This window comes from Rhinolophus ferrumequinum, chromosome 8 (genome assembly GCF_004115265.2).
Source record: "Rhinolophus ferrumequinum isolate MPI-CBG mRhiFer1 chromosome 8, mRhiFer1_v1.p, whole genome shotgun sequence".
NCBI classification, from domain to species: Eukaryota; Metazoa; Chordata; class Mammalia; order Chiroptera; family Rhinolophidae; genus Rhinolophus; species Rhinolophus ferrumequinum.
In genome coordinates, this window is record NC_046291.1 from 62,100,366 (window position 1) to 62,118,512 (window position 18,147).

The following is an 18,147-nucleotide window of genomic DNA, read 5'->3' on the forward strand; positions in this document are numbered from 1 at the left end:
TCAGTGCTGAAGGATGTACCAAAGCAGTTTCCTTTCCCCATAGAAACCTCTAGAGGGGAATAGCTGAATGCGTGAAGAAGCCAGCCTTCTTTGCAATTATCTAAAAGGAGTCACTGGCTGATGTTAACAAGACTTCCCTTCTACTACCCACATTTAGAGTCATTTCTTTGTGAACTAAATATTGGTGGTTTGTTGTTGCTTTGTTCTTTTTTTTTTTTGTAATTCAAATTCACGTTTTATTCTTTCATAGGTTTTTAACAACTATACACAACTTTTAACCTAGAGATAGTGAAATCTCAAGGATAAGCAGGCAATATATATGGCCTCTTTCTATTCATTCTTCAGGATGGAAGGACATTTCCAAAGGGTACAGTGTGTGAGAGAATCTCCATTAGGTTGAGGTCTGATTAGAAATCAATGGGATTTTATAATCTAGGTGAGGTCAGCCCATCCTTGAGTTTTGCTAAACCCCATTATTCAGCCTCCTGCTTAGCTCACAGGGGAAATTCTAAACCCCCAAAACCTCCAGCTGGGTGGAAACACAAACTGCTCTACTCCAAGCCACACTCAGTGGAGCCAATGCTGGCCGATGCTGCCATTTTATACGACTGTGACCTTCTTTTCACTCCTGCAAAGAATAAGAAGTCCACATAATCCCAAATCACATTTCCAAGTTGACCTTCCAAAGGGATACCTGGGGCATCCAAACACCCTCCAACTGGATGCACTTGTCATTTACTTCACACACCATACTTCAGCAAAACCGACTTCTCACTATAAAGAATGAAGCACGCTTTAATCCATTCAGCTTTTTGAAAAATGAAGGTGAGGCTTCGATTCACTGAGGTTTGCCTACCCTACTCTATCATGCCAACAGATTACTGGGCCTGTGGCAGCCTAGAGTGTCATGCTTTGTGGTGGGGGCCATTCCCATCTTGGCTGGAAAGCTAAAAGTGGAATTTTAAGTATGAATTTCCTTGTGTTTAATAGGCTAAAGTCAAAAGGCCACATTCTGCTTCAGATTTGCATGAAAAATTTTCACTGGAGTTAACTTGTGTGTATCTGAGTTTAGCTAAAATAGCTAAATACCCAGGCATTATTAAATAACATTCTTCTTGTTTAAAAAATCTTTTTAAGGTGCATGTGGGAGGGTGAAACAGCATGTGTAAATTAATTAAAAATGCACTCAGGTTGAGGAAACGTTTGGTTTTTAACGGAAAAAGCCAGTAAGACAGCCCTGCTCATCAATTCCATCTTTACACATACTAACCAGAGACTCTCCAAGCTTACCTTGGAGGCCTCAGTTTCGTAGACCCATCTGGTTATTTAAGGGGCAGCTGGTAGAGTGGACTGCACAACAGGCCTGGACCCAGAGGAAGCAAGGTCAAGTTCCAGCTCTGATAACAGTTGCACCGACTTGGGCAAGTCACTCAATCTTTCCCTGTAGCTATTCATCTGTAAACTGTTGACTTTGCAAAGTTAATGTGTGAATTCAATAGAAAAAGGGTGTTCAATTTGTGTTTATTTTTTTATTCAAAATTATTTTACCTGTTAGAGAAGGAAAAAAATGTAAACCAAGAAAAGCCCAATAATGATGGCGCTATGAAGGAGAAACTTACTATCAGACAGCGGTAGTACAGGTATAGGTTGGTGTAAGGCCTTTGGAAAGCAATTGCAATGCATACTGATAAGAATGAGTATTTAAAATTGTCTTCTTTGACTTAATAATTCCACATATGAGAATTTGTCATCGGAAATACAAAAAAATAATGAGAAACCTCTGTGTAACAATGTCCTTCATAGCATTTTTTATCACGGAAAACAAATAGAAACAACCTACATTTTAAGCAAATAAGGAAATGTTTAAGCACATTATTATAAGCACATTATCATTATTATTATTATTATTATTATTAGCACTTAGATGATGCTTAGATTAAATTCTTATAATGTTAAATGAATAAAAATGGGTTCAAAATACATATTCTATGTGATCACATCTTTGTACCAAACACGTAAGCATTAAAAAAGATTGGAAGGAAATAGAACAAAATTTTCAACAACGGGTAGAAGAAAACCAAAAGATGCCTTGAATAAAAGCGCTGTATGAACTTTTGGCCCTCTTTGCATTCCTACTACCTTGTGCGTAGATGACAGTACATATTAAGCGAGTTTTTAAAAGTATTACACCTTAGCACACTCTGCTCAACTAAGTTTCCAACTAATCAAAACTTGACCTTAATTAGCCCTGAAAAATCATTTAAAAATATTTTTTCCAGTGGTTTATTCTTACTTTTTTTTATCCAACTATCTATGAGATCATTGACATTCAGGACCTCGCATTTGGTCAAACAGCAAAAGCTTGGATTTAGCCCCTGAGTGTCACAAGGCGCAACATCAAAGGGATTTTCCAACATTGCTCCCTGAATACAGCCCGGCCCGTGTCATTTGATCCTCAAGAATGCTGAGCAGTGAGCAGCAGTGGGTGATGAATGCCCATGGCAGGGGAGCCAATGTATACATTTCCATCAACAGGAGAATAGGTACGAGCCAAACCGTCAAGGGGTGGCACGCTTTAAGTGTAGACAGCAGTTTTCAGAAAAAACTTGTCAGCATATTGTAGTGAATTGTACACAAGGAAGGGGATACAATGAATAAGACCTCATCAATTAACAGAAATAGAACACAGCATCCAAAATAGGCCACTACATGGACACTTGATTCTCTAACCCACTAGAGGTAACGTGGATTGCTTGCAGATGAAAGCTAACTTCGGGGGTTTTCTTTTGCGCTAATATTACAAAATACCCTTTTGTTTCTAGCGTGTCCTACAGGCCTCTCTGTGACTCACTTGTGAGCAGAGCGCCAGGCTTTGCACACTGTGGAGTTGTCCACCTGGGAAACAGAAGGTAGTCTGTGTTAGGACAACCCACTGAGGAAATGAATTTTACAGAGAAGGAACAAGAGCTCTGTGGCAGAAATTTAGTCAGTTCTTGAATTTCAAATAGAAGTGTTTTCTCACATCTGAGTTCACTTAAAGAGCAAAAGACCAAACCTGCACCTCAGTTGCAGGGAATTAAATGCCCCTCAAGGGCTTGTGGAATCACAGATTAGAAATGAAAGGTGGTTTAAAAATCTTCTACGAGTCCACCACATACAAGATACACATTCTTTACAGATGAGGAGACAGTTCAGAGAGGTTAGAAATTTTTCTGAGATCACACAGCCAATAAATGGTAAACTCAAGATTCAGACCCCGGTCTCCTGGCTCTCTGTTGCTCTTGTTTTTCTGCTACTCACATACCACAGGGTTTGTAAGCTGTCAAATTTCCACCAGTGCTATTTGTCAGACATTCAAGAAGTAGTGTAGCATGATCGAAAGTGTTCTGGTGTCAGTCTGGAAAGTTTAAATTCTAACTCTGTCATGAGTGTGTAACTTTGGACAAGTCAAGTAATCTCTCTGAACCTTAGGCTCATCTATAAAGCAAGACCCCACAGTGTGGTGAAAAGAATGGAATGAGATAACCACACCTCCAGTGCTGAGCCAGTGTCCTGGCACATCACGGAAACTCCGTGGACAGTATCCATTGTTACTATCATACCACTTACTTGAAGGCAGGCCCAAAGCCCTGAGCTTTCAGCCTCAACATGGAAAGGCAAATGTGGTCCAAACACTTCCCCCTTCTTCACAAAAGCTGTGTGGATGTCTCTGTCCTCAGCTGTGCCCAACCCAAAATAAATCCAATTCAATCTGGACTATTTAGTGCTTGGCACCATTTTTTAATACTAATCTCATCAGTTTTTATTTTTATTTCTTAGTTTACCCAAACAAGCCATTTTTACAGGCTAGTGAATTTAAACCAAAGCTGCCAATAAAATATTTATCTTGCAAACACCAGGATCCTTCTGAAGGAATGTAAATATAAACACACACACACATACACACACACACACACACATACACACGATACAGAAAAGTTTGAAAGGAGTTTGGTCATTGACTTGGACGTCAGTTGAACTCTAAACTTGCCCAGTACTATTTGGGGATATTAAAATCCATACGTGCTTAATATCCCAGCCACCCTGCCATCCATTAGGTTTGAATGTCCTTTATGGAATGAACTTGATCCTCCTGCTTTACTTTTGGTCTCTCTCCAGAGAAGCTAATGCGCTGGCATAGTTCTCCCATTTGTCAGCCAGAAGTCTGGTTACACATTTGCTCGTCAATCTAAACTAACCTATTCTCATACAAGCACTTGGGGTTTCGTGTAAATCAACCAGACGGTCTGTCATTCACCAGCAATATCTCTCTATAGTATTCTACACCCATGTGCCTTCATGAAATATTTCACTATGTTTGTGGAAGATATATTCAAATGAATGTGCTTTTTCAGGAATGGTGACACCAGAATGTTATAAATCTGTTCATTACCACAACAAGGATAAATGGTATTTCTGCCAAAGACTTTTGATAACCGGTACAGTAATGAATCTCAGCACTTTCTGAAATTAAAGGTCTGCCCTGAGAGGTAAGTAGTATAATGCATGACTAACAAACGCAAACCCAAATTTTGGAGCTAAGATTTCCTTGTCAGTGTAATTGATCGTTTCCGACAGACATGGCCTTAGGAAGTTCATAATGTTATTTATATTCTCTTGATATTAATGTCCAGGTAAAACTGACCCCACCATTTATAAAAGGGCAGGTCCTTGTTAACTTAGCATGCTTTATTGTGATTTTTCTTACATTGGAATTCACATATGTTTTAACAGTTGTACTTCAAAAATCTGCTATGGTTTAAGGACAATATTTCATAGGATTATTAGCTCATCATTCAGTCAAATATTTTAATATTCAGTTGAATCGTCTCTTGAGAAGCTTTTTAAGATACTCGTTTCTGATTATAGTGATTAATTGTTTAAAAAGTGTTTTTTTTTTTTAATAAAAGTAAGTGATTTGACTCTAGCCTTCACTAGCTCTTTTGGCATTTTCAATAGGCATAAAAGAACTTAGAAATTTGGAATTCAAACAAGAAGACTAAATATTAGTTCTCATTGACATGTGCATGACATTGGGCCAGTTAACTTCAGTGTTTCTGGATTGTAAAATGGTCTTTTAATATACAGCTAATTCATGAAAACTATGGAGAAAATGAAGAGGGGAGGGCGTCCAATCGAAATATCTACAAAGAGCACATTTTATTACCACAGTGTCTGAAAACGCCTGGTATCACTACTAGTCACTTTGAGAACTGGAAATATGACTACCAGTGCTGTAAAAATACAAAATCCAATATTTGTGAAAGGTTATTAATCCAAATAATATGTCCTCTAAAATTAAAGACTCACAGAGCGAGCTATATCGTACTGACTTTCAAAAGGTCCAAAACAAAAATACAGATTCTGGTCAGAGAGTAATGGCTTTGGATTCTGAACAGGCTCAGCAGTTCATTGTTAAAATTTTTTGGTACCGGGTTTCAAACATAAAGTCACTTGGCCATAGTATGAAGAGTAGTATCTACTTAAGTAAAATTCTGTGCCGGGTGAAATACACAAATGCCTTCCTCCTCAGCATTCTCTCCTCTCCGTTCCTGTTCATTTTCCTAGTAGCCTTTTTATCCTCTGTCTGAATTACTCCCTCTAGTGTTTACTGGAAGAAGTACAGGAACTAAAGCTCAATTTTCAAACAAAATACTTATTATTGCAATCTCTCAATAGTTTCCCGTTACCACACATTAAAGCAAACTTACCATCAGATGTGTTGACATGAACTCTGACTGCAAGAATTTTTTTTTTTGTCTGAGAGTCTCAAATGTAGATTTTGTATTCTAACCAGATCCCACCGGCGGGCATTGACCTCTACTCTTAGCGTTAGATACCTTCTCTGCTTTTGATTTCTTATATTCTATTTACTTTCATTGTGATATGCAGGAGGGGAACAGATTTGCTCATGAACTAAAGCATGCAAGCGGCATTTCGTTGACATATTTCCCAGGGATAGAACTTAGACTTTGATTTTTCTAAGTTACCCAGGAGGTTCAAGGTATTTTGACTCAAAAGAAAGCAATTGATTTTTTTTTTTTTAAAAATGGCCTATGGAAACTGTTGGCATGTGTTCTGCCACAGAAGCCCTTAGTCAAACCAGGAAGCGTAGCTCCTTGCAAAACTTACTGCTAATGGGCACTTGTTTACAGAGAAGAAAATTGTCAGCTGCCGTTGCTGCTACTTTGGAAACCAGCCACAGCTGATTGTGAGAGCTAACTATAGGCCGAGGTCATCTGGGGATCCATGCAGCTAACTCACAGTGATGGCACCCACACGTCACCCGAGCACATGGGCCTGCCAGTCCGCCAGGCCAACCCAGAGAGCTATTTTCAGCTGGAGTTCCCACAAGAAGGCCCTTGGCTGTCCTTCATGCTGCTGGTATTTGGTTCTACACTGAGCCATTTTGAACCTTAATCTTCTCTACACACTGACTTCTTCTCTCTTTCACAACATCTTACCTTTCTGAGACCCCAATAGGAGGTTAAAGGTATGTCAAAGGATAATATCAAACTTGATCTTTTGCTTAACAACACGACGCACACCCACACATACAGCTCTACTACATCAAATTACTTCAACCCGGTGCCTGAGCAGGAAACCTCAGGCTTGTTTAGCTTCCTTCTGAACTACAGTGATCCACCAACCTCCAGTCGTTGCCAGGCCTTGTGCATTCAGGTTCCTAAAGCTCTATTGTTGAGCCTTTTCTCTTCCACTTCCAGTGTCATTACATTTCATCCACTTTTGCCTAAACTGCTGTAGTAGCTTCCCAACCAATCTTCCTGCCTCCATTTCACCAATATTCTGCCATCAGTTACCTTTCAAAGTTACAAATTAGAATGCATCACTCTTTCTTTAAAAAATCCTTCCATGGTTCCCATCACCTACAAAATAAATGTCAAACTCCCTATCTTGGTAGTCGAGGTTCTTCAAGATCCAGAGACTCCTGCCTACTTTTCCAGGCTCAGCTCTTGTCATTCCCTTCCTGCCATCTCCCCATCCCGCCTTTCATCACACAAATATACCCTACACTTTGGCCAAACTATGTATTTATTCTTCTCCAAACCCCTCATGCTCTTCCATGTCTCCAGATCTGCCTAGTGACCTCAGCTACACAGTGCTCTTCTATATTTCTTCCACCAGGATTCAGTTTGAGCATCGCTTTTGATGGAACGTCCCCTGACATTCTTCCAAAGTTCCCCACCTTATAAACACACATACAGTTACTCCTGCTATGTCTGATGTTCTATAGATACTGTTCCCTTAGTTCTTATGTCACTGCACACACACACACACACACACACACACACACACACACACACACACACAGATTTTGGACTCTCCCATTAGCCGATGAGGTTTTTAATGTAGGAACCTTATAATGTTGATGTTTGTGCTCCCAATATCTAGAGCCATAGTTAAATTAGAACAGTAAATAAATTCTGTTGTATTAATTAATAAAAATAGAAATCTCATAAACATAGAAACCAGTTACATTCAAGGAAGTATATTTTAATCCAAGTCCTGTTTTAACCTATGCCCTTTACTAAACAGAACTTGACTTACCAGATTCCAAGCTGGGTTGTCGTCTAAGGACCCATATCTGCACTTCAGGAAAACAGATGCTTCTGCCAAGAAATGAGCTAGAAAAGTCGTGGGGACCAGCGAATTCAGTCAGAGAAATAGTCAGGAGGAAAAATGTGCTGGGGCTGCAGCTTGCTGCCTGATGTGCACAATCCAGTTCTGGAAGACTTCAGAACCAAAGGGGCTGTTCAAATTAAGATAAATACCATGCATGGCTCATACACATTATATGCCTCTAGGCTGTCTCTTCTCTCACTTATCTCCTTACGCTCCATGTTCGTCTGTGCAAATTCCCACCTTGGATGTAGGCTTAACCTGGTAACCTTGACTTCAAGCTTAATTAACAGTGCAGTTCCCACCTATGTCTTTCCAGGTTAGTCATTCCCCCGTGTTTTCCCCCAAGACAAACACTTCTTCAAAAGGCTGCCGAGGTTTAACTAATCTATTCCTACCTTAGGTGACATTTGGGAGCCACAGGTCATGACCCACAGTCTTCTCTGTCCCTCCTTATCACACCAAGTGCCCACCCTGCTCAAGTCTGCTCAAAGCTCGGACTCATACTGATCCCTCACCAGCTGTGAAAAATTGACTGCCAGAAAAATATTTTGATTATGAAACTCTTCTCAAATTTGGTTAGCCTCCATATATCTAAATTTCTCTTACTCTTCATCTCTCCATTTTTTTATTATCTTATTTTTTAAAAAGTTGCTGAACATTTGTGCCACACCTGGGATGGAGTCAGCGAACAAGACAAACACAGTCCTTCCCCACAAAAGCTTGCAGTCCAGCTGTTTTTCCATTGTCCCTCGAATCTTACCAATATATAGGAATCTGTATTCATCAAATATGATCTTACCTCTCGTCCCTCTGGGCCTGTCTGAATTCATATAACTCATCAAAGCTCCATTTAAGTCTCCCTACCGATGCCCAGTGATGTCTCCCTCTTAGAACAGGCTGGAATCTGAACCAGCCTGCTGGTTCATATCTGAGGATGCTGCATAGAGAACCAATGCTAATCTTAAGGAGACTTCTACTAGCATCTCCAAGGGCTCTGTCATACCTATAATTTGTATCAACTTAGGTTCCAAATATCCAACCATAGATTCAAGAGGTATTAGTTATCTCTTGCTACATAACAATTCACACCAAAACTGAGTGGCTTCAAACAACAAGCATTTATTATCTCACAGATTTTTTGGTTCAGAACTCCCGAAGCAGCTTAGCAGGGTATTTCTGGCTCAGGGTCTCTCATGTAGTTGCGGAATGTGGGTCAGGGCTGCAGTCTCTGAAGGCTTTACTGGGGCTGGAGAATCTGCTTCCAATCGGGCTCACTCACATGGCTGTGGCCAGGGGCCCTCTGTTCCTCACCATGTGAGCCTGTCCATAGGCTACATGAGCATGTTCAAGACATGCCAGCAACCTTCCCCCAGAGAGAGCAATGCAAGAGGGAGAAGAAAGTCACAGTACCTTTTATGACCTCGTCTCTGAAGCCATACACCATCGTTTCTACTTTATTTTACTCGTTAGAAACAAATCTCTAGGTCCAGCCTGTACTCAAAAGAGGGGAATGAGGCTTCACTCCTTGAAGGGAGGAGTTTCAAACATTTTGTGAACATATTTTAAAATAACCACGGAAGCTGCCAAAGAATCTTGAAGATTAGAGCTGTGGCCTAAATCTAATGCCAGGATGTGAAAGATATGATTTTGCAGTAGTCTGAATGAAAATTCTTAGGTGTTTTCGTCAACAGATTTCAATATGGGTCTGCTCCAAAAGTCAACGTGATCCTAGGCTACGTGAAGAACCAGGTGTCATCTGGGATAGAAAGTGAGTCACGTGTGTGTCCCTGTGTTGGGGTCCAACCACAGTGGACAGCTGTATTTAGTTTGGAGCGCCACATGGAGGGACACACTAGGGTCCATGTGGAGGACAGCAAATAGGGTGGTCAAGAAATTTGAAATCATGTCCCATAAATGGTTGTTGAAGGAACAAGAGAACTTTAGGCCAGAGAAGACTTACGGATGCTTTGGTTATTATAGTCAAGACTGTGAAGGACTTTCATGCACAGTAATAGACTTGTTCTGCTTTCCTTGTGCTGCATCCAGAACCAATGGGTCGAAGTCACAGGGAAAACCTTTGGATCAATGTAAAAACGACAGTTCTAAGAGTCAAAGCTGACCTAATATCACAGCAGCTGCCTTCGAAGGTCACTCTTGTTATCAGAGGCATTCACAGAGGGCTGACTTGGGACGTTGGAGGAGGGAACGGGTATGGTAGCCTTGCACAGAGTTTCTGTGATCTCATCTCACAAGTGCTCTTTTCATGTAGTTGTGTAGTAATCATCACCTTAGCGTGGAGTAAATTGAAAGCAGTTGGCAGAATCTGGTCTTCATTTGGATTGACCAGCAAGGCATGATCATTTTTTGGTTCACATTTCTGTGGTTAGAAATTTGGGCTGGGGTCAGCTGGTCGTTTCTTCTGCAAGTCTCATCTGGGCCTGATGGTTGGTCTGGGATTAGCCTCACTCACGTCTGTTGGTTAACAGGTTGTCTGTTGGAGTTTTCAGCTTATTTTCATGGTGTTTCTCATGGATCCAATGCTGTAGGGGTTGGTGTGTCTCAATGTGCCAGTGCTTTCCAAGCCTCTACTTGTATCATGGTTGCTAACATCTCAATGGTCAAAACAAGTTACATAGCCAGACCTAGAATCAAGGAGTGAAGAAATAGACTTCTTGATGGGGGTAGTGGCAGAGGCCAGTACACAAGGAAGGAAGGTATTTGTGGCCATTTTGCAATCTACCACAGAGACCTTTTCAAAGTTACCTGAATGACACCTGGATGTCACTTTGGAGATCCCTTTGCTTTAATCAAAACTCATGCATTGGTGCACTACTCGGCATAATTTTGACCAGACCATGATGAGGGTGTCTTCTCTGTCGGGGTGAGCCCAGCGATGACATGGAGCAATCACTGCCCAGCAGCCATGTGCAGAGTCCAGACCACCCCTGTGAACAAACAAGGAGAGAAAACCGTTAGCCTCGACAAGGAGCCTCCCCTCCACTTGGGGGAAACAGAAGGACAATGCAAACCGAAGGAAATCTAAGGCACAGAAATAGCAACATACTCCATGACATGTTTGGGGAAGAATAGTGTTTAGAAGGATTTGAAGGTATATTCTGGACCCCCATTTTCACTTAGCAATAAAGCAACATGACACTTAGTAAGCAGCTGCTCCCTTGTGACAACCCACAGCTCTCTCACTAGAGGCCACTTCCTTGTAACACTTCCTTGTAACACTTCCAACTGTCTCTTAACACTACACCTGGCTATCGGTTGCCATTTGAATCAGCACTTACCCTATTGTCTTATAGAACAGTTGAAGAAGATACCTTTTTTTTAAAGTTTATTGGGGTGACAATTGTTAGTAAAATTACATAGATTTCAGGTGTACAATTCTGTATTACATCATCTATAAATCCCATTGTGTGTTCACCACCCAGAGTCAGTTCTCCTTCCATCACCATATATTTGATCCCCCTTTACTCTCATCCCCCACTCCCCACCCCCTTACCCTCTGGTAACCACTAAACTATTGTGTCTATGAGTTTTTGTTTCTCATTTGTTTGTCTTGTTCTTTTGTTGTTTTTGGTTTATATACCACATATCAGTGAAATCATATGGTTCTCTGCTTTTTCTGTCTGACTTATTTCGCTTAGCATTATACTCTCAAGATCCATCCATGTCGTCACAAATGTTCCTACATCATCTTTTCTTACCGCCGAATAGTATTCCATTGTGTATATATACCACAACTTCTTTATCCATTCATCTATCGAAGGACATTTTGGTCGTTTCCATGTCTTGGCCACCGTAAACAAAGCTGCAATGAACATTGGGGCACATGTGTCTTTACGTATAAATGTTTTCAGATTTTTTTGGGTAGATACCCAGGAGAGGGAATGCTGGGTCATATGGTAATTCTATTTGTAATGTTTTGAGGAACCTCCACACTGCCTTCCATAACGGCTGTACCAGTCTGCATTCCCACCAACAGTGTATGAGGGTTCCTTTTTCTCCACAGCCTCTCCAACACTTGTTACCATTTGTCTTGTTGATGATAGCCATTCTGACTGGGGTGAGATGATATCTCATTGTGGTTTTTATTTGCATTTCTCTCATGATTAGTGATGTTGAGCATTTTTTCATATGTCTATTTGCCATTTGTATGTCCTCTTTGGAGAAATATCTCTTCAGGTCCTCTGCCCATTTTTCAATTGGGTTGTTTGTTTTTTTGTTGTTGAGTTTCATGAGTTCCTTATATATTTTGGATATTAGCCCCTTATCGGAGGCACTGTTTGCAAAAATCTTCTCCCATTCAGTTGGTTGCCTCTTTATTTTGTCTATGGTTTCTTTTGCTATGCAGAAGCTTTTAAGTTTCATATAGTCCCATTCGTTTATTTTAGCTTTTACTTCCCTTGCCTTTGAGTCAAATTTTTAAAATGCTCTTTGAACCCAAGGTTCATAAGTTTAGTACCTATGTTTTCTTCTATACGGTTTATTGTGTCAGGTCTTATGCTTAAGTCTTTGATCCATTTTGAATTAATTTTGGTACATGGTGACAGATAGCAGTCCAGTTTCATTCTTTTGCAGGTGACTTTCCAATTCTCCCAGCACCATTTATTGAAGAGGCTGTCTTTTCTCCATTGTATATTTTTTGCTTCTTTGTCAAAAATTATCTGTCCATATTTATGTGGTTTTATTTCTGGGTTCTCAATTCTATTCCATTGGTCTATGTGTCTGTTTTTCTGCCAATACTGTGCTGTTTTGATTATTGTAGCCCTGTAGTACAAGCTAAAGTCAGGGAGTGTGATACCTCCAGTATTGTTCTTTTTTTCTTAAGATTGCTTTGGCTATTTGGGGTCTTTTGTGGTTCCAAACAAATCTGATGATTTTTTGTTCTATTTCTTTTAAAAAATGCCATTGGAATTTTGATGGGGATTGCGTTAAATCTGTATATTGCTTTGGGTAATATGGCCATTTTAACTATGTTGATTCTTTCAATCTATGAGCACGGAATGTCTTTCCATTTCTTTGTGTCTTCTTCAATTTCTTTTAAAAATGTCTTATAGTTTTCAGCATATAGGTCTTTCACATCCTTGGTTAAGTTTATTCCTAGGTATTTTATTCTTTTTGCTGCAATTGCAAAAGGAACTGTTTTTTGTATTTCTTTTTCTGAGATTTCATTGTTAGTATATAGGAATGCAATGGACTTTTGTACGTTGATTTTGTAGCCGACAACTTTACTGTATTCGTTGATTGTTTCTAATAGCTTTTTGGTGGCATCTTTAGGGTTTTCTATGTATAGCATCATGTCATCTGCAAAGAGTGACAATTTAACTTCTTCATTCCCAATTTGGAAGCCTTTTATTTCTTTCTCTTGCCTTATTGCTCTGGCGAGGACTTCCAACATTATGTTGAAAAGCAGAGGTGATAGGGGACAGCCCTGTCGTGTTCCTGAACGTAGTGCAAAGGGCTTCAGTTTTTCACCATTAATTATGAGATTAGCTGAGGATTTGTCATATATGGCCTTTATTATGTTAAGGTATTTTCCTTCTATACCTATTTTATTAAGTGTTTTAATCATAAATGGATGTTGTATCTTGTCAAATGCTTTTTCTGCATCAATTGATATAATCATATGATTTTTGTTCTTTATTTTGTTTATGTGATGTATCACATTGATGGATTTGCGGATGTTGAACCATCCTTGTGCTCCGGGGATGAACCCCACTTGGTCGTGATGAATAATCTTTTTAATGCATTGTTGTATTCGATTTGCTAGAATTTAGTTTAGGATTTTTGCATCTATATTCATCAGAGATATTGGTCTGTAGTTTTCTTTTTTTGTGTTGTCCTTACCAGGTTTTGGTATCAGGGTAATGTTGGCCTCATAAAATGAGTTAGGGAGTACTGTCTCTTCTTCAATTTTTTGGAAAAGTTTGAGCAGGATTGGTATTAGATCCTCTTTGAAGGTTTGGTAGAATTCACTAGTGAAGCCATCCGGTCCAGGACTTTTGCTTTTGGGAAGGTTTTGGATGACTGATTCAATTTCGTTACTGTTGATCAGTCTGTTTAGATGTTCCAGTTCTTCATGGTTCAGCCTAGGAAGGCTATATGTTTCTAAGAACTTGTCCATTTCTTCTAGGTTATTGAATTTGGTGGCATATAGTCCTTCATAGTATTCTTGGATGATCCTTTGTATTTCTGTGGTGTCCGTGATAACTTCCCCTTTTTCATTTCTGATTTTGTTCATTAGTGTCTTCTCTCTTTTTATCTTAGTGAGTCTAGCCAAGGGTTTGTCAATTTTGTTAATCTTTTCAAAGAACCAGCTCTTTGTCACATTAATTCTTTTCTATTGTCTTTTTGTTTTCTATTTCATTTAGTTCTGCTCTGATTTTTGTTATTTCCTTTCTTCTGCTGACCTTGGATTTCATTTGTTCTTCTTTTTCTAGTTCTTTAAGGTGTAACATGAGGTTATTTATTTGGGATTTTTCTTGTTTCTTGAGATAGGCTTGTAATGACATAAATTTCCCTCTTAAAACTGCTTTTGCTGCATCCCAAAAATTTTGGTAGGATGCATTTTCATTGTCATTTGTTTCTATGTATCTTTTGATCTGTCCTCTAATTTCTTCTTTTACCTGGTCGTTCTTTAAAAGTATGTTGTTTAATCTCCATGTATTTGTGTTTTTTCCTGCTTTCTTTTTGCAGTTGATATCCAATTTCAAAGACTTGTGATCAGAGAATATGCTTGGTATGATTTCAATCTTCTTAAATTTGCTGAGGCTGATTTTATGTCCCAATATATGGTCTATCCTTGAGAATGTTCCATGTACACTAGAAAAAAATTTATAGTCTGATGTTTGAGGATGAAGTGCTCTATATATGTCAATTATGTCCATTTCATCTAATGTGTCATTTAGTGCTGCTATTTCGTTATTTATTTTCTGTTTGGATGATCTATCCATAGCTGTCAATGATGTATTTAAGTCCTCTAGTATAATTGTGTTTTGGTCAATTTCTCCCTTTAGTTCTGTTACTAGTTGCTTGGTATATTTCGGTGCTCCCTGATTGGGGGCATAAATATTGATGACTGTTATATCTTCTTGTTGTATAGTCCCCTTTACCATTATGAAATGTCCATCTTTGTCTCTTGTTATCTTTTTCACCCTGAAGTCTGTTTCATCTGATATCAGTATGGCTACACCTGATTTTCTCTGGATCCCGTTTGCTTGGAGTGTCAATTTCTACCCTTTCATTTTGAGTCTATGCTTGTCCTTGTAGCTGAGATGTGTCTCTTGGAGACAGCATATGGTTGGGTTTAGTTTTTTTGATCCAATCTGCTACTCTGTGCCTTTTTATTGGTGAGTTCAGTCTATTTACATTTAGGGTGATTATTGATATGTGAGGATTTCCTGTCATTCTATCTTTAGTTTTCTGGTAAGATTGTGTCTCCGTGGTTTCTTTGCCTTTTTGTTGTTGTCTATTATTTCTATGTGGTGGTATTCTACGATGTTTCCCTCTGTTTCTTCTTTTATTACAGTGTATATTTCAGTTTTGGATTTTTTTTGAGTGGTTACCCTTAAGTTTATGTAAAAGAAAGTTTGATATTTAGAGTATTCCATTTTCTTCAGCATGCTTACTTTCTCCATTCCCATATTCCGGTTCAGGCCTTTACTCTCCCCCTTTTTATGTTTCGGTTGCCAAAAATTGTCCCTGTTGATGGTGGTCGAGTAGCTTCCTTTAGTATTTCTTGTAAATGCATGTTGTGTATTAGAAAATTCCCTTAGCTTCTGTATGTCTGGAAAGGTCTTTATTCCTCCTTCATATCTAAAGGATATCTTTGCTGGATATATTATTCTTGGCTCATAGTTTCTCTCCTTCAATAGTTTGAATATTTGGTTCCACTGCCTCCTGGCTTGTAGAGTTTCTGCTGAAACATCTGATGATAATTAATGGGCTTTCCTTTGTAGGTTACCGTCTTCTTTTCCCTGGCTGGCTTGAGGATTCTTTCTTTGTCTTTGATTTTAGACAGCTTCAATACAATGCGTCTTGGAGAAGGCCTGTTGGGATTGAGGTAATTAGGTGTTCTATTTGCTTCTTGGATTTGAGCATCCAGTTCTGTCCACAAGTTTGGGAAGTTCTCATCGACAATTTGTTTGAATATATTCTCTGTTCCCTTCTCTCTTTCTTCTCCTTCTGGTATGCCCATTATTCTTATATTGCTCTTTCTGATGGAGTCAGAAAGTTCTTGTAGAGTTCTTTCATTTCTTTTAAGTCTCAAGTCTCTTTCTTCTTCCATCCGTGTAATTTCCAGGTTTCCAGCTTCGATGTCACTGATTCTTTCCTCCATCTGGTCAACTCTACTACCTAAGCTGGCTATTTCATTCTTAATTTCTTCTATTGAGTTCTTAATCTCCAGAAATTCTATTTGGTTCTTTTTTAAAATTTCAATCTCTTTCGTAAAATGCTCATGTTGTTCTTTGATTGTGTTTCTGAGTTCATTAAACTGTCTTTCTGTGTTTTCTTGCATCTCATTGAGTTTTTTCAGAACTGCAATCTTGAATTCTCTGTCATTTAAGTCACATATTTCCATATCTTTAAGTTCCTTTTCTGGAGACTTTTAACTTTCTTTCTGAGCTGTCTTGTTGCCTTGGTTATTCATGGCAATTACTGACTTATTATTTCTCTTCCTAGACATCTACAGGAATGGCTTCTGCAACAGGTTGATATGAAGAGGTCTTTCTTTTGTTTTCCAGTACTTGTTGGTAGAATGTTTTATTTTCTCTCTGACTGCAGCCTTTTTTTCTCTCTCACACGGTAGTGCTATTCTCTGCACTATTCCAGCTTCTCACACAATGGGGGGATTCCCTGGGAGACGGGCTTCTCCTCTGTTAATAGTTCACCTGGGTCACAGGGCACAGTGTGTGTGGGGATGCGGAGAGCTTTTGAAGTTCCAAATCTCTTCCTGCACCAGATTCAGAGCCCTTATGTTTCAGCAGTTCTGTTTACTCCTGCAGGGATCTGCCCAGATAGGTGGGGACAGGGGCAGGGTGAGTTGTGAGAGGTCACCCAGAGCAATGGCAGCGACCACCACCACAGCCGGTCCTGGTTCCACAGCTCCCTCCCCTTTGCCGGAACTAGTTGGGCTGCAAATCTTTGTCTGTGGACCACAGTTCTCAGAACAGCAAATATTCTGTTCTTTTGTAGTACTTTTTTTTTTTTTAATTTATTGGGGTGACAATTGTTAGTAAAATTACATAGATTTCAGGTGTACAATTCTGTATCACATCATCTATAAATTACATTGTGTGTTCACCACCCAGAGTCAGTTCTCCTTCCATCACCATATATTTGATCCCCCTTACCCTCATCTTTCTGTTTTTTTGATCTGACACTGTACTGTTCCACTTCTGGCGCTGGGCAGGTGGGGGAGTGGTGAGCTCTGGGAGGGTAGGCAGGGAGCATCTAGTTTCAGTGCCTAAGGCTTCCATTCTCTGCTCGGCAGTGAGGGCTTAAACCATCGTTTTCAGTCTTCTTTCCTCAGTCTTTTCTCCAAGGTCTCCGCCGTGAGCGTTGGGTTCAGCCATGTTATATGCTGTCCCCGCTGCCCTGTGGGCCATAAACAGAGCCCGAGCAGTCCGACTTCCTCCCTCTCCCGCAGCTGCGGTAGTTCCGGGATGCAGCGAGCTCGGAGCACTGAGCTAGGTCTGCATCCTATGCCCGCGCGGCTCCATCTCCGCACTTCTCCCTTCCCTCCTCCCCCGCTTTCACAATTCGCTCACCTTTAGGTGAATTCAGTAGTGGGCCTCTTCGTCTTGCCTATCTGCTATGCAGGGAGTCCTTTGTGGAGCTATGGTTGTTTGATTAGTTGTAAATTCCAGGGGAGATTTACAGAGGCTCACCTCACGCCACCATTTTGATGACGTCTCTAGAAGATACCTTTGTGTCTATCAAAAATGTGAAAATTAAAGATAGACCAACAGGGTTCTGATTTTGTGGCAGAATGAATATTCTTGTGTATTAAATATACAGCAGGTTCTCAAATAACATCCTTCTGTTCCATTATACATTGATGAGATGTCATTGGAACTTAACTGTTGTTCATATCCATGAGCCTATGGTAAAATTTGTTTTGTTATACATCATTTCATTGCAGTTCTAAGACCTATCGACTATGTTAAATGAGGCCTTAGTGTATAAGGAAAATGTATCTGTATCAAAAAAAATAAATAACCCCCCCCAAAAAAACCCCACTAAATATACCTGAAGATGCTATTATGAAACAGCTTCATTCCTTCCCTCATTCATTCACATGGCCCACTTGGCCCCTATAGCCATTTGAGTTTTTCACTCTTAATGAACTAATACCTTATTTTGCAAGCTAAGCCTTTAATAACTCGTAAGGTTTTACTTCTCTTTTGCATTTTTCACTTTGTGCAAAATGGGATGGGGGTGGGAGTTGTC

At 39.7% G+C, this 18,147-nt stretch overlaps 1 protein-coding gene across 1 annotated transcript in view; it reads left to right on the forward strand.

Annotated features, from left to right (window-relative positions):
• The first annotated feature begins 4,330 nt into the window (after nucleotides 1–4,330).
• The window catches only part of ITGB6 (integrin subunit beta 6), a 126,902-nt gene continuing 113,085 nt past the window's right edge, over nucleotides 4,331–18,147 (forward strand). Inside the window, exon 1 of the mRNA XM_033111295.1 lies at nucleotides 4,331–4,529. The gene's annotated coding sequence lies outside the window, so the exon portion shown is untranslated. The remainder of the gene's footprint in view (nucleotides 4,530–18,147) is intronic.